The following is a 15,851-nucleotide window of genomic DNA, read 5'->3' on the forward strand; positions in this document are numbered from 1 at the left end:
TATTGTTTATCTCCTTGATCCGTAAATGCATTTAAATAAATTATCTTTGAAACTTTTAGTTAGAGTGATATTTTATGGGAATTTAGATAATGATGTATTTGTATATTATTTCTAGCTTCTTAATTCCCTTCCCTAATACTAAAAGAATTGTCAAATCAAACTGACAATAATTTTTTCAGCATTATAAAATATTACCTATTTGGGATAAGAATTCAAACTATATATTTATTCTCACCATTCTTTATTCTTTTCATCTCAGTGCATTATGGTGGATCAACTTTACATGTACTTCACAATCAAAATAATTAGATGGAAAAAATATGCTCTAACCCATAAGCCAATCATAATAGGCAAAATTATGATGTTGACATAATGCATAATAGAATTCCCTAAACAAAAATAGAAATTACTTTGTTCTCAATTAAATTAATTTGATGTATTTAACAAATGATAGTGTTAAATTATTTATGGACATCTCAATTAAAACTTACTAAAATTTGAGTTTTATGCCCACTAGTTAGTGATGTTCAATAATCAATTGTCGATAAAGATAACAAATGGTATATAGGAATTCACTGGACTGAAGAATCTTTTGGTTGTTCATTGAATATCCATTTAAAACTTTTAATTTCGCATTATTGTTGATCTAGTGATGGTCTAACTGGTCATGTCAAATAGTAAATTCAAATCGAACTTAAGGTTCAATATAAGATATAATTCGATTATTTAATTTCGGAGAATATGATTAAATATTATATAATCATTTATCATTCAAGTAGTTAAAATAATCAATGTTCTCATGACATTAGTTATATGTTTTTCTTCAGGAATAAACATGAATTCAAAATGATACATTCTTCGAAACATGTGCCACTTCGAAAGTAAGTTATATTTTATTATTGCTCATTCGAAAGCAATATTTCAATATTTTTCTGAAATATTGAAAATTATATTTCAAACTCTTCCAAAGCAATCAAGTATTATTATAATAAATTATACAAAAATTTACTTTTCAGGAGTAAAAATATAAGTCATGTTAAATAGTATGTAATTATACTTTTCAAGAGTGAGTAAAATATTAATGAAAATTATAATGTACTATTTCGAGATCGCATCATACTTTAATATTGCTTCTTCAAGAGCAAATATAAAAAATTTTAATGTCATACTCTTCAGGAGCAATAATATATTATCGTTACAGTAATAAATTACGGAAAAATTTACTCTTCAGAAGTAAAAGCGTAATTTCATGTTAAATTTTATATCATTATGCTCTGCGAGAGCAATAAAATCTAATCAGAATATCAATATTTAAATACGTATGCAGAAAAATGGACATGTAAAGAAACAAAGTAATTTAATTCGTGATTTTACATAGAACTTATCAATATTTTTGAGGAATATTGAAATTATAATATCATGTTCTTTTAGAGCAATTAATATTCTTTTTTTATACATTAATAACATTGTGTTTTCTCGAGGAACATCGACACATTTTTTTATATATTAAGTTTCGTTTTCTTGAGGAACATAATGAGATACATAATCCTTGAAAGTGTAAATACAACGTTCTTCTAGAATATTGACATTAACAATTCGTTCTACCTTCCGAACTAAACAATATAATATTAAAATTTGTGCTCCACATGGGTAACTATGAAATATTCTTTTGGAATACTTGTATAACGTGGGTTGTGTTTTTTCGAGAACATCAAAACCATATTCGTTTAAAATAAAAATAACTTAAATTATATTTCTTCAGGAGCATTGAGTCAATATTCTTATGGAATATTGAAATTGTAATATCGAAATAAAATCTATAAATATTTAATCGGGTTAAAGAATATTAATTATCATGTAAATATGATGTGGATTTATAAATAAAAATTAATTACCAAACATACATTAAGAAAAAGAATGCCATATATAGAAGTTAACGAATTTGACTAGATCTTTCATTGGCTAATTTTTTTATCAACATGCAAAAGATACTAAACATATACGTGAATTTCACATATGCAGAAATTAAATGTAGAATTAATATGTGGCAGATCCAAACGACAAAGTTAAAATTGAATAATATGTGAAAAAAATGATCGTGTATGAATCAAAAAGCGTGAATTAATGCATTCAGATTATACATATAAACGTGAATTAGAATTAATATGCATACCAACAAAAAAGTAGAGAAGAAGAAGCAATCTCGTTATGATATATATATACATCGAAATATTTCTCATGCTACCAAATTAATTTTTGTACGCATGACAAATATTCATGCTTATAAAAAAAATTATTACCTTCACTCAACTTTGAAAAACTAAACTATCGTGCTGATAACGTGTTTTGAAAATAGAAGAAAATAGATAAAAATCAATAGATTTGTGTGTATTTTATTAAAAATCAGAGCTCTATATTTATAAGTAAAAATCAAGGATACAATGGTAATATATTTAGGGTTGTAGGGGTAAAATAGTTATTCACTAACAAACCCTATATTCTTGAAATTTTGATAAAAAAATTAATTTCCTGATAAAATTTTGACAAAATAAGGAAGATGGTAAATAAATATAAAATTTTAAATAAATTTGTTTACTAAATAAATTTATTATTTAAGGTAAAAAAAATTTTGGCTTTTCAACCATGTAAATCCACAATGTCTTTCAAATTATTAGGAACTGATATTTGTTGGAGAAAATGCAAGTTGTACATTTTGCATAATAATAATAACATGATATATAAATAACTAAATAGCAAATTAAAAAAAAAATGAAGTTCAGAAAAAGATGGCATTTTTTATTCCTTATTAGTATATATGTTAAAAAATCAAATACAGTTCACAGTGATTTCTATTACGCACACGATCATTTCGAGTTGTCTTCTTATGGCCTAAGGATCATATAATATCTTAAATATTGTACTACATGCATAGTGATTTGCCTAGAGTAACTCTGAAATATTTATCATGTTGAGAATCTAGGTTAGAATTTGGTTTTTATACTCGGTTATGGCCCAAGACTGCTTAGGCAGTGGCCTTGGACGTCAATATATAAGCAGCCTATAAAAATTGAAAGTTCAAAATTTCTGTTTTCTGTAAAATAAATAATATTGTAAAAGAAAAGTTTATTAAGGTTTAGAGATGGATGACAATTACATCCTTGCAACCCTAGAAATAATTACTATTGTATCCATAATTCTACCTTATAAATACAGGACTTTGGTTCTTAATAAAATACACACAAGCCTATCGACTTCTCTCTGCTCTCTTCTTCACTTTTATAATATCTTATTAGCATGATTTTTTTTTTCCAAAAAGGTAATATATATTTAGCTCAACGTAGATTCAGTAACTTCTTGTCACGGTTAAAGAATTTATATAGCTGTCAGTTTTTCTGCATCTCCATAAACATACATCTTCTTTTGACCATAAATTCCTTTCTCCAAAAAGATTAGAGGCTGCCACACGTTTCTACCCATATGAAATATTTATCTTTTATTAGACCCATAACTTTCTAGGAGGTGACATGTAATTAATGATTATCTACCTTGAATTTAGAGATGAAGTGGGATCCTGATTTTTGACAAAACTTTTTTAGATTTTAGTACTTATCACTATTCAAACTCCTTTTTTTTCCTTATTGCATGAACTCCGACAATTTTCAAAGGTCTATTGTGGTCGAAAATAATATTCCATAGAGATTACTTTCTTTTATTTTCTTTTCATGTCCCGTTTTTAATATTTTATGTTAATTAAATAATTTTAGATGTTCTATTGCAAATATAAATTGATAGTTTATCTTGTTGTTGCTCTTGAAATAGCATAATATTATAATTAATATTTCAGAAGAATATTAATCGAATATCTATTTATTATAAATAGTTGTTGATACTCTAGAAGTAGTGAAGGTAGTAATTTTTTTTTATCACAAGTACCAAAATTAATTTGGTAATATGTGAATTTTTTTTATATGTATAAAAATACATCACAACGATGCAAACTTACAGTCAAATTGTAACTTTTTTTTTCAATTCACGTCTATATATACATACGTCTGTTTGCATGTCCGTATAGATTTTATTTCACTTATGTTTAGTCAATTCGTGTATTGACATTTCACTTATGTTTAGTCAATTCGTGTATTGACGTGTGCATGAATTATGTCTTTGAATTCATGTCTATACAATATTTATGATTCATATCTGTACATAAAATCATGTCATTGAATTAATCATATGATGCCGAATTCGTGAGTTTCCACTTTATCATAGCCCCGTTTGCATAAACATGTCTTTAAATTAATTCATGTTTCTAATTAATTAATCCATCATGATACCTGCTGCATAATTATGCAATCCGTAACTAATTAATTCATGAGTTAATTGATGGCTCCTTTCTACTCAGTTTGATGAAAAGCAATTCACATAACCATGTAAATTGTTAATTGATTCCTGCATGTCATAATCATTGAAAATTTTCTTCATCTCCACTCGATTCACATTAATGAATTCATGCCAATATTTTATGAGTTTTTGCAAATTAATTAATATTATCAACATGGCGTGTAATTGAAATTTTTTTTTTGTTTAGTAATAAAACATCAATTATTATATTCATTCTTAATTGTAGTTGCTTTTGAAGTAGTACAATATTTAATTAATATTCTTGAAGATTATTACTTGCTCCTGAAGAGCATAAATTATATTTTTCAATATTCCAGAGGAATATTGACATATCGATCTTGAACAAATAATAATAAAATACAACGTGCTCCTGAAGTAGTATATGTTTTGAAGAACATATTATTTTAGTGTTTATCTCCGAAGGAAAACACGTAACTTATATCATGTTGACTACTTGATTAATTCTTGTATGATGTTTAATCATATTCTTCGAAACTAATTATATTCTCTCTTGCTTTATTTTGTAGTTACTCAAATGGCAGACATCACAAAACTTGAGTTTGCTGCACTTGACATCTTTGGCAAAAATTATTTATTACGGATACTCGATACTAATATTCATATTGTTTCAAAAGGTTTGGGAGAGACAATAAAAGAAGGAAATAAAGAATCTCTGCAGGATCATTCAAAAGCATTCATCTTCCTTCGTCATCATCTTCACTATAGACTGAAAATTGAATATCTTATTGAGAAAGATCCACGGGTTTTTTGGAAAAAATTAACGAAAAGATTTGATCATCAGAGGACTAGAGTCCTTCCCAAAGCCCACTATGAGTGGATACATATTCGTTTACAAGACTCCAAAACTGTTAGTGAGTACAATTCTGAATTGTTCAGAATATGTTCAAAATTAACATTGTGGGGAAAAAAATTACTGATGAAGATATGTTGGAGAAAACTTTTTCCACCTTCCATGCCTCGAATGTGCTCCTGTAGCAACAATATCACGAGTTTGGTTTCAAGAAGTATTCAGAACTTATATCTTGCCTGCTTGTTGTTGAACAGAATAATGAACTGCTGATGAAAAATCATGGGTTATATCCAACTAGTTCTGTACCATTGTCTGAAACAAATGTAATATCAAAACAAGGACATGAACTTGGACGGGGACATGGACGTGCACGTGGAGTAAACCATGGACGAAATAATCAGCAAAATTATCAACAACAAGACAACAATTTCAAATGGCACAAAGTAAACGAAAGTAGAACATCTAAAAAAGTACACGAAGAAAGTTATTTTTTATGTGGAATGAAAGGACATTGGACACGTACCTGCCGTACGATAAAACACCTTGTGGATCTCTACCAAAAATCAATTAAGGGAAAGGGAAAAGTGGAGACAAATTTTGCTGACTATGATGGTCCAATTGATATGACTAATTTAGATGTCTCCGATTTCTTTGTTGATCCAAATGGAAATATTAACCATTTGATTAGGTGTGGTGTGATGAAAGATATAGATTAGTTTTTTTTTTTTTTTAATGTTTCTAGTATTTCTCTTTATTTTAGAAATTTAGTTTGAAATATGTTTTTACTTTTCGCAAAAATTTTGAACTTTATTATGTATCGTTAATTTCACAGTATTAATTACGCTTATCATTTTCAATCTAAGTTTTTTAAAAATATATCTCTTTTGTTATATTGATAGATTCATGATGGATTGTCAAGACACCTGCTTGATTGATAGTGCACTACACATACTATTCTTCAAGATAAAAAAATAGTTTTTGGATTTAACATTAAAAGAGAATAATGTCAATACAATATTAGGTACATCGAATATCGTTGAAGGCTTCGGAATAGCCAAATATTACAAAATTATATATTGACGATGCAATTTATTCTAGCAAATTTAGAAGAAATTTGCTTAATTTTAAAGATATCTGTTGCAATGGATATCATATAGAGACGACACAAAAAAATAATATCGAATGTGTTTGTATAACTTCTTTTGTATCTGGTCAAAACAGATAAAAGAAAAATTTTATGCACTCCCATCTGACATGTATTATACATTTATAAAAATAGTCGAATCAAATAATATTACGAACCAAAAGTTCGTTGACCCAAAAAGTTTTATATTTTGGCATGATCGACTTGGACATCCAGAAACTATAATGATGCGTCGAATAATAAACAACTCACATGGACATCCTTTAAAGAATCAGAAGATTCTTTTACCTAATGATTATCCATGTATAGCTTGTTCGCAAGGAAAGTTAGTCATTAGACCTACGAAGGTCAATATTGAATCCCCAACTTTCTTGGAAATAATTCATGGAGATATATGTGGGCCAATACACTCACCATGTGGACCATTTCGTTATTTTATGGTATTGATTGATTCTTCCACTAGATAGTCACATGTTTGGCTACTTTCTACTAGGAATGTAGCCTTTGTTGGACTACTGACTCAAATTATAAAATTACGAGCACAATTTTTCGATTACTCAATTAAAACTATTCGCCTTGACAATGCTGGTGAATTTAGATCCCAAGCATTTGATAATTATTGTATGTCAATCGGGATTGTAATTGAACATTCAGTTGCACATGTCTATACATAAAATGGTTTGGCGGAGTCGTTTATTAAGCGTCTACAACTTATTGCTAGGTCATTATTTATAAAAATAAAACTCTCAACTTCTGTTTGGGGTCATGCAATACTACATGCTGTATCATTGGTTCATATTAGACCAACTGCATATTATCAATATTCACATTTGCAACTTGCATTTGATTATGAACCTAATATTTCTCACCTACGGATCTTTGATTGTGCTGCCAAGTTTCTATTTCGCCCCACAACGTATTAAAATGGGTTCCCAACGAAAACTTGAAATTTATGTGGGTTTTGATTCACCGTCAATTATTAGGCATCTTGAACCTTTAACGGGTGATTTATTTACTGCACGTTTTGCAGATTGTGATTTTGATGAAATGACTTTTCCAACTTTGGGAGGGGAAAAACTATATCTTGAAAAATAAGGTAAAATTACTTAGAATGAAGCAAATCTATCTCACTTTAATCCCCACGGTAATCAATGTGAGTAAGAGGTTGGAAAAATCATGCATTTATAAAGAGTTGCAAATCAATTACTTGATATATTTGTTGACACAAGAAAAGTGAAAAAATCATAAGTTCTAGCGGAATATATTTTAGCAAAAATTGATGTTCCTGTAGGACAATCTGCTGCAGCAAATGAATCTTAAATACGCCAAAAGCGTGATCGACCAGTTAATTCAAAAGACTCTGTACCTCGAAATAGAAAAGTACATCATAAAAACCAGTCAAAAATTTCGGAAAGAAGTCACGTTATAAAAAATTGATTAATCATATATTGAAAATACGGTTCCTGAAGAACCACAAGTGTTAGAAAATAATGAGATTTCAATAAATTATATGTTATCTCATAAATTATGGGAATGAAAGAATATTGTTATAGACAATATTTTTACCTTTTAATGTGGCTCTTGATATTATGCAAAATAAGGATTTTGAACCACAGTCGGTTAAAGACTGTCAAAATAGAAATGATTGGCCAAAATGGAAAGAAGTCATATAGGCGGAATTGAATTTTTTGGAGAAACGAAAAGTGTTTGGACCCGTAATTTGAATACCTGAAAATGTAATCCATATTGGATATAAATAAGTTTTTGTACGAAAGAAGAATGAAAATAATGAAATTACAAGGTACAAAACCCGACTAGTAGCTTAAGATTTCTCACAAAGACCAGGAATTGATTACGAGGAAAAATATTCTATCGTAATAGACACCATCACTTTTAGATTCATAATTAGTTTGATTATATCACAAAAGCTTGATATGCGTCTTATGGATGTAGTAACTGCAAATTTGTATAGTTCACTTGATAGTGACATATATATGAAAGTTCCTGAAGGACTTAAGGTGCCGGAACAAACGATACATGCCTGAGAATCATGTTCTCAATTAAATTGCAAAGATCATTATATGGATTAAAATAATCCGGATGCATGTGGTACAATCGCCTTAGCGAATATTTGTTGAATGAGAGTTATAAAAATGACGATATCTGCCCATATGTTTTCATACAGAAAACAAATAGTAGATTTACAATTGTGACAGTTTATGTTGATGATTTAAATTTAATTGGAATTCTTGAAGAGTTCAACAAAACTGCTGATTAGTTGAAAAGTAAATTTGAGATGAAGAATTTGGGAAAAATCAAATTTTGTCTTGGATTGCAAATTGAACATTTCGTAGATGGATTATTTGTTCACCAATCTACGTATACAGAAAAAGTTTTAAAATGTTTTTACATGGATAATGCACATCCATTAGTATCACCTATAATTATTCGATCACTTGACGTGAAAAAAGATCTATTTCGTCCACTTGAAGATGGAGAAAAAGTTCTTGGTCTTGAAGTACCATATCTTAGTACAATTGGAGCATTAACTTATCCTGCAAATTGCACTAGACCCAATATAACTTTTTTTTGTAAATCTCCCTGTAAGATATAAATCTACACCAACTCAAAGACATTGGAATGATGTTAAACATATTTTTCGTTACGTAAAGGGTACTATTGATTTGAGATTATTTTATTTTCAAAAGTTGGGATCTGCTTTAATGAGATATGCAGATACAAGCTATCTATCTGACCCACATAAAACTAAATCACAAACAAATTATGTGTTTACAGTGGAGGAATGACTATATCATAGAGATCTGTAAAGCAATCCTTGACAGCTACATTTTTAAATCATTCTGAAATTATTGCAATTTATGAAGTAGGCCGAGAATGTGTAAGGTTGATAAACATGACCAATCATATCCAAGCATCATGCAGATTAATTTCAACAAAGGACAGTCCAACAATTTTGTATGAAGACAGTGCAACTTGTATTACACAACTCAGAGGAGGCTAAATCAAAAGTGATAGGACGAAACATATTTCTCCAAAATTCTTTCATACACACGAGTTTCAAAAGAATGACGACATTGATATTCAACAAATTCGCTTAAGTGACAATGTAGCCGATTTATTTACAAAATTATTGTCAACATCTACATTCAAGAAATTAATTCATGAGATTGGAATGCGTCGACTCAAAGATTTTCAGTGATCAATATCAGGGGAGTAGCTGTACTCTTTTTCCTTAGCATAGGTTTTGTCCTACTGAATTTTCCTAGCAAGGTTTTAATGAGACGGCATTTATTTTTAGTACTTCAAAAAAAAAATCGAAATCGAAAGCGGCATTCAAATCTCAATAACAAATAGTAGTCACTACTTACAGATTTGAATGTCGCTTTCGATTTCGATTTTTTTTTTTTTTTTACTTTCTGAATTTAGAACCTTTTGGGTAATAAATAGTAGTCACTACTTACAGACTTCATTGGTTTTCATAATGCCTTAGTCCTATTTCTTAAACGTGATAATTAATTATCAAACGAATCAAACGGTGAGTAAGTTTCATGGGCTTAATGTTCTTTGTAGTGAGAAATTGTGTTTGAATCGACCATAATTAATGCTAAAGAAATTGTTACGTTTGTAAAAAAATTATATTTAGAGGTCTCATAATATTTTATCATCTTGGACCTCAAATTTTTCGGAGACAACCCCTATTGACGTTGATGTACTTTTAAAATCATCAATTTTTTATGTGCTAAATAAATAATCAAATGTGAGAATAATTGATTAAGTATTTGGTAAATTTTTGTTTCAACATTGATGTATGTTTCAGAATTAACATTTGGTAAACAAAGCTAATATATCATTATGTTGTATAGAATGATTAAAATGGATGTTAATTTTAAGAAAAAATTGCAACTGCAGTCCCAAATCTTTCTTTTTTCGTAGACTTTATCTAAACTTTAATTTATTTCAATGGAAGTCCTAAACTTTTGAGAAATTAACAACTGGAGTTCAAATGAATGGATCCATTTGACCATTAGTTGTAAGTTTAGAATTACCACATTATAAATAAATAGAAAAACCACAAAAATAAGAAAAATAAATAAAAAATGGATGGATACATTTGACCTTAGTTGTAAGTTTAGAATTACCGCATTATAAATAAATAGAAAAACCACAAAAATAAGAAAAATAAATAAAAAATCAAAGATAAGAAATAATAAATGGTTGTCTCCTTCATTAACCCCACTCTTCTTTCACACCAGGTGAGAGTGAGTGAGAGAGCAGTGGACTGTGAATGTTCTTCCATTTCTTTCTTTTTTCTTTTTGTTTTTATTTAAATATTATAATTCTATGTTTGAAAATATAAAATTATCATTTGATCATTTTAAAATTCATCAAATATGGTCAAATGTAATTTTCTTAGTCAACTAATGGTTAATTTCTCAGAGGTTTGGGACCTTTTGTTGGCACAAAGTGAAAGTTAAGCTAAAATCTATGAAAAAACAAAAAAGTTTGGAACCCCAAATATAATTATCCCTTATTTTAATAATTATCATTGACGATAATATAATGTTTATTTTTACTATTGTAACACTATGCATAATATTTATATATTCTCAAAAAATTTAGTAAATCATAAAATATATGGTCGAAAATATTTAAATTTAAAATATCGTATGGAATATTAATAATGTAATGCATAAGATGAATTAATCTAATTAGCTCAAGTTAAATTTGTATTTTAATTATATATCTAAAGAAGTTAAAATCCAAATTTGAAAAGCTTGATGCTTCTCGAAATCAACTGCTACATGGTACAAATTCTTCTACAACGAAATATTTTTTAATTTAATACACATTAAACAATAACTTCTTATTATTTATCAATTAAAAGTTTAGCTCTAAAAATCCATCACAAACCGAACTCTAGTTTTGAACCAGGAATACGAGTAGATTGATATCCCATGATTTTAATTTAGGGCCCAAAACGGAAGGTTTAATAACTTATTTAGGGCCAAGTTGGGCCTACGCAGGAATAGTTAAGGTAAATACTTAAAGTTCAGGGAAAAATTCATAACTAAAAAGTTAAGTATTACATATTTCAAAACTAAGAATAAATATTTTAAATTTCGAAAATCAGATATTTATCAAAATTTATTTATGATTTAATTAATTATATATATATATTTTTAAATATATTAAGGTCAGATTTATTTAGTCATATATTATTTTTCAATCGCGAATTAAAATTTTTACGTGTCACAAATTATTTTACAATCATAATTAAAAAAATTTATAGGTTATAATTTGTTCATCGACCACAAATCAAAAAATTTTAAGTCACAATTTATTATATAACCACAAATTAACAATGTTTTACTCACGCATTTTTTTGGTCCCAGTTTATATTTTTCATTAGTCACATATTATTTATTGGTGACAGATTAATCAAATTAATGATCACAATCAACCAAATAATTTGTGACCACCACACTTGCAACCATCACCTTACCATTGTTTCCAACAGCATTACCATCACCACCGTCATCGTTAGAACCACAACCACATTGTCGTGCCAGATCCACCATCACCCCAACAAATCCATCGCCACCAACATCTCACCATTACCACCGCAACCACTGCTACGACCACCACTACCATACCATTCCACGACCACGACTCCCACAAAAAATCTGCCGTTGGGCACCATTGCCTATATCAATACCACCACTGTTGTTGCTGTCGTTGCCATCACCATCACTAGTGTCTATATCAACAAAATCATCGCCATCGCAACCTCTAAATCCAACAACGCCATTGTCCATCTTCGATCCAACAAAACCCACCTCCACCGCCAGTAACCGCCACCACAAAACTCACATCCACCTCCAATTTACCATCACCATTAGATCCACTACCATCGCCAACAACTGCTACCACCATTCACTGGGCGAGGTGCCTTTGCAAGCACGGCACCACCACCATCTCAGATCATTGCATGGACCATCGCCAGTAACTACCACCACAAAACTCACCTCCACCACCACCGCTAGATCTACCATTGCCCACAACCAACCGCTCCCATTCCCTACACGAGGCACCTCTGCCACCATAGCACCACTACCATCGCAAATTGTTGCAAGGACGAAGTAGCTGTAGCAGTGAAGCATCACTCGACCTACGGTGTAGGTAATTGCTAGATCGCTACTACGATGATGCTTGGCCTTATGCATGCTGCTCCAGCGTCTGTGGTGATGACGAGGTAAAGAGGAGAGTAAAGAGAGAATTGGTTGAAAGTGAAAATGGGAATGAATATTAGGGTTTGGGGTGTGGGTATATAATTAATTGAATTATATAATGTGATTATTTAATATTGAAAATTGTATTATTATCTAATTTTTGTATAGATAAACTATGTTTTTGATTTTGAAATGCAATATTTAAAAGTAGGTTTTTATGTAATTTTCACTAAAATTTATTATCTGATTGTAATTTAACCTATGTCAGACTCTCTTTATTTTAAAACTTTTTATTTTTCATATTAATTTTTAATCGCATATTCACATAATGAAATATTTTGTACGAAAATTCAAAATTTTTTCCTATTTTTTAACCACACACTTTCCAAAAAATAACTATTCAAAACATAATTTTTTTCCCATTTCTCTTTATAATGGTCATCAAACAAGGGCTTAAAGCTCAAGATTAAATTTTAATTTTAATAACACATTTTACAGTAATTACAATTATTACTCACTTATTCGTTACTAATTTATAGACCAAGGGATGACCGTCGAAAATTGGGGATGGCACCAATGCAGCATCTTAGCCTTATTTTTGGCTTGATTTGAGAATAAAATTGTGTTCAAATATGCAAAAATGTGAAGGGACGCTGCAGTGGCTATGATTAAACCCAAAATTTGAAGAAATGGGAGTATGGGATGTGCCTTGTTAGAACCTGTTGTGTTTCATTTTCATTTTTCTCTATCTTTTAAAAAAAAAAAATCATATATGTTTCAATAAAAAAATATTATACGTAAACTGAACATTTTTCATTTTTTAGAACTACTCATTATTAAAAAATTCACTATTTCAAAATACGTTTTTCCCTAAAAACTATTTTTGATGGAGTCTGAACAGAGGCTTAGTAAGCTTGTGTACATGTAGTATAGGCGATTGATGTTTAGAAAGCCCCTATTTGAGCACCATTTTTTGGGGGAGACAAAATATTTTATAATAGTAATTTGAGAATGTGTATTTAAAAAAAAAAATTAGGTTTATGTGAAACATTATTTTATGAGATAATTTGTGGTTGAAAATGAAATTTTAAAACATGAGTTTTTGAAAAAATGGACTCCAAACATAGGCAAAATCCATTAAGAAAAATCACACTCTTAATACACTGGCATAAGTACACACACACACACAGCAAAGAAGCAAGGAGGTGAACTGGTCGAAGGAAAAATATAAGTAGGGACTTAGATGTAATAATGAAGAAAAATTAGAAATCTTTAATACAATTTAAATGCGACGCATTTAAAAGAAAATGTGCGTGAACTTGGCCACCATTTTTTTATGTGTTAAGGTGAGTTGGGGCTCGAGTTTAGGGTTGGACATGTTCCGATTTAGTTTGATTATAAAGAGAATCGAATCGAACATGAATTTTCGAGTATTTAGTAATTGGAACCATCGAATCTAAATTTAATTGTGTACCAATTCGATTCGATTAGATATCATTTTGTTCCGTATTGTAGTTAAATTTTTAACATTTACAGGTATAGAAACTTACAAAATAATATAGTTCAATTTAAAAGTGTATAATTAACAAGTTTTCTAATAAGATTCATTCATCAGTGTATACAAATTGTTTTGATCAAAGTAGAGGAAATTTAATGAATATGGGAGAAAGAGGGTAAGATGAAGAGAGGTGCAATCACTCAATTTCGACTATTCGAGAAATGGAAAAAATGATTGAAAAAAAATGTAGGTCACTCAATTTTGATACTTACAAAGTTGAGTTTGGACTGAAATGGGAAAATGATATTTTGGGCTCAATTAATTAGTTAGCAAATGAAATGTTCGGTTTTTCGATGCTTCGTCTAGAATCGAGAACGAAATTGGACCCATCAATTCTCAATTTCTGATATTCCTTTGGGTATCTAACTTAAATATAAACTCTTCGTTTAATTGGTTCGGTTCGATTTGGTCTGATTCAGTTCGAAAGTTTTGTCCAAAATTACTTAAGCTTCCATTTGGTAGAACTTAAAATCTAGCCCTTATTTGAGCCCCATTTTAGAGGAAGAATGCATTTTGAATAGTAGATTGATTGAGAATGTGTGGTTAAAAATTAAGAAAATTTTTTGGATTTGCATGTAATATTATTTTATTGAAGAATGTGTGATTGAAAATGAATATTGAAAAAATAAATATTTAGAAGAATGAGGCTCGAACAAGGGCCTAGATTTAAATTTAACAATATATTTTATGGAATCTACTACTTTTCAATCATACATATTATCAATTTTTGTCAAAAATTTGCTCAAAATTTGATTCTAATCACCACCAAACGAGGGCTAAATATATTAAAGCCACATTTTTGTCACTAAATTTGGGAAAAAAAAAAACATACGTACAAAAAAATTCATTACATAACGCAACATCTCATTGATTCTATTTTTTGTGCTTTTTGTCATGGACAAGTAGAAAGTTGCCAAATGTACATTTGTAAAAAATCTGTACCTCTAGCATCGTTCCACCAACTTCACCATCCCTTACTTTATTGTTACGCTAATCTCATACATTTTTAATCATATTCCTATCATCAATTTTCAATAATTAGCATATTTGATCGTACTCTTATCATCAAAAATTTGTTAAAAGAGATTAAGCCTTGTCTGACTTCCACTCTTTTAAAAATTCATTTTTTCAAAACTTATTTTCAACAACATATTTTTCAATAAAATAATATTATACTTAAATTCAAAATATTTTCTTAATTTTTAACCACACATTCGCCATCAATCTACTATTCAAAATGCATTCCCCCGTACCCCTCCCAAAATGGAAATCAAACAGGGGTTAAAAAAAACTCATTTGTCCATCTTATTTTTGCATTAGCTAAAAGCAATAAATATAAAAATCATAACCAAATAATTGTCCACCATTTTAAAGCATCACAAACAAAATTTCATTTAAGACAATATTTGTTAGTATATAAAACGTTAGTGACTAGAATACAATGAAATAAAATTAAAGATATGGGTGTTGTTTGAGCCCCATTCTTTATCATAAAAATACATTTTGTAATAGTGTTATGATGAAGAATGTGTGATTAAAAAATAAGAAATTTTTTTGAATTTACGTGTAATATTATTTTATTAAAGAATGTGTGATTGAAATGAGATTAAATCACTATTTGAGAATGTAATTTGATAGAAAAATGAGGCTCAAACAAAAGCATAATGTTATAATGAATAAAGAATA

Source organism: Olea europaea, chromosome 10, assembly GCF_002742605.1.
Source record: "Olea europaea var. sylvestris chromosome 10, O_europaea_v1, whole genome shotgun sequence".
NCBI classification, from domain to species: Eukaryota; Viridiplantae; Streptophyta; class Magnoliopsida; order Lamiales; family Oleaceae; genus Olea; species Olea europaea.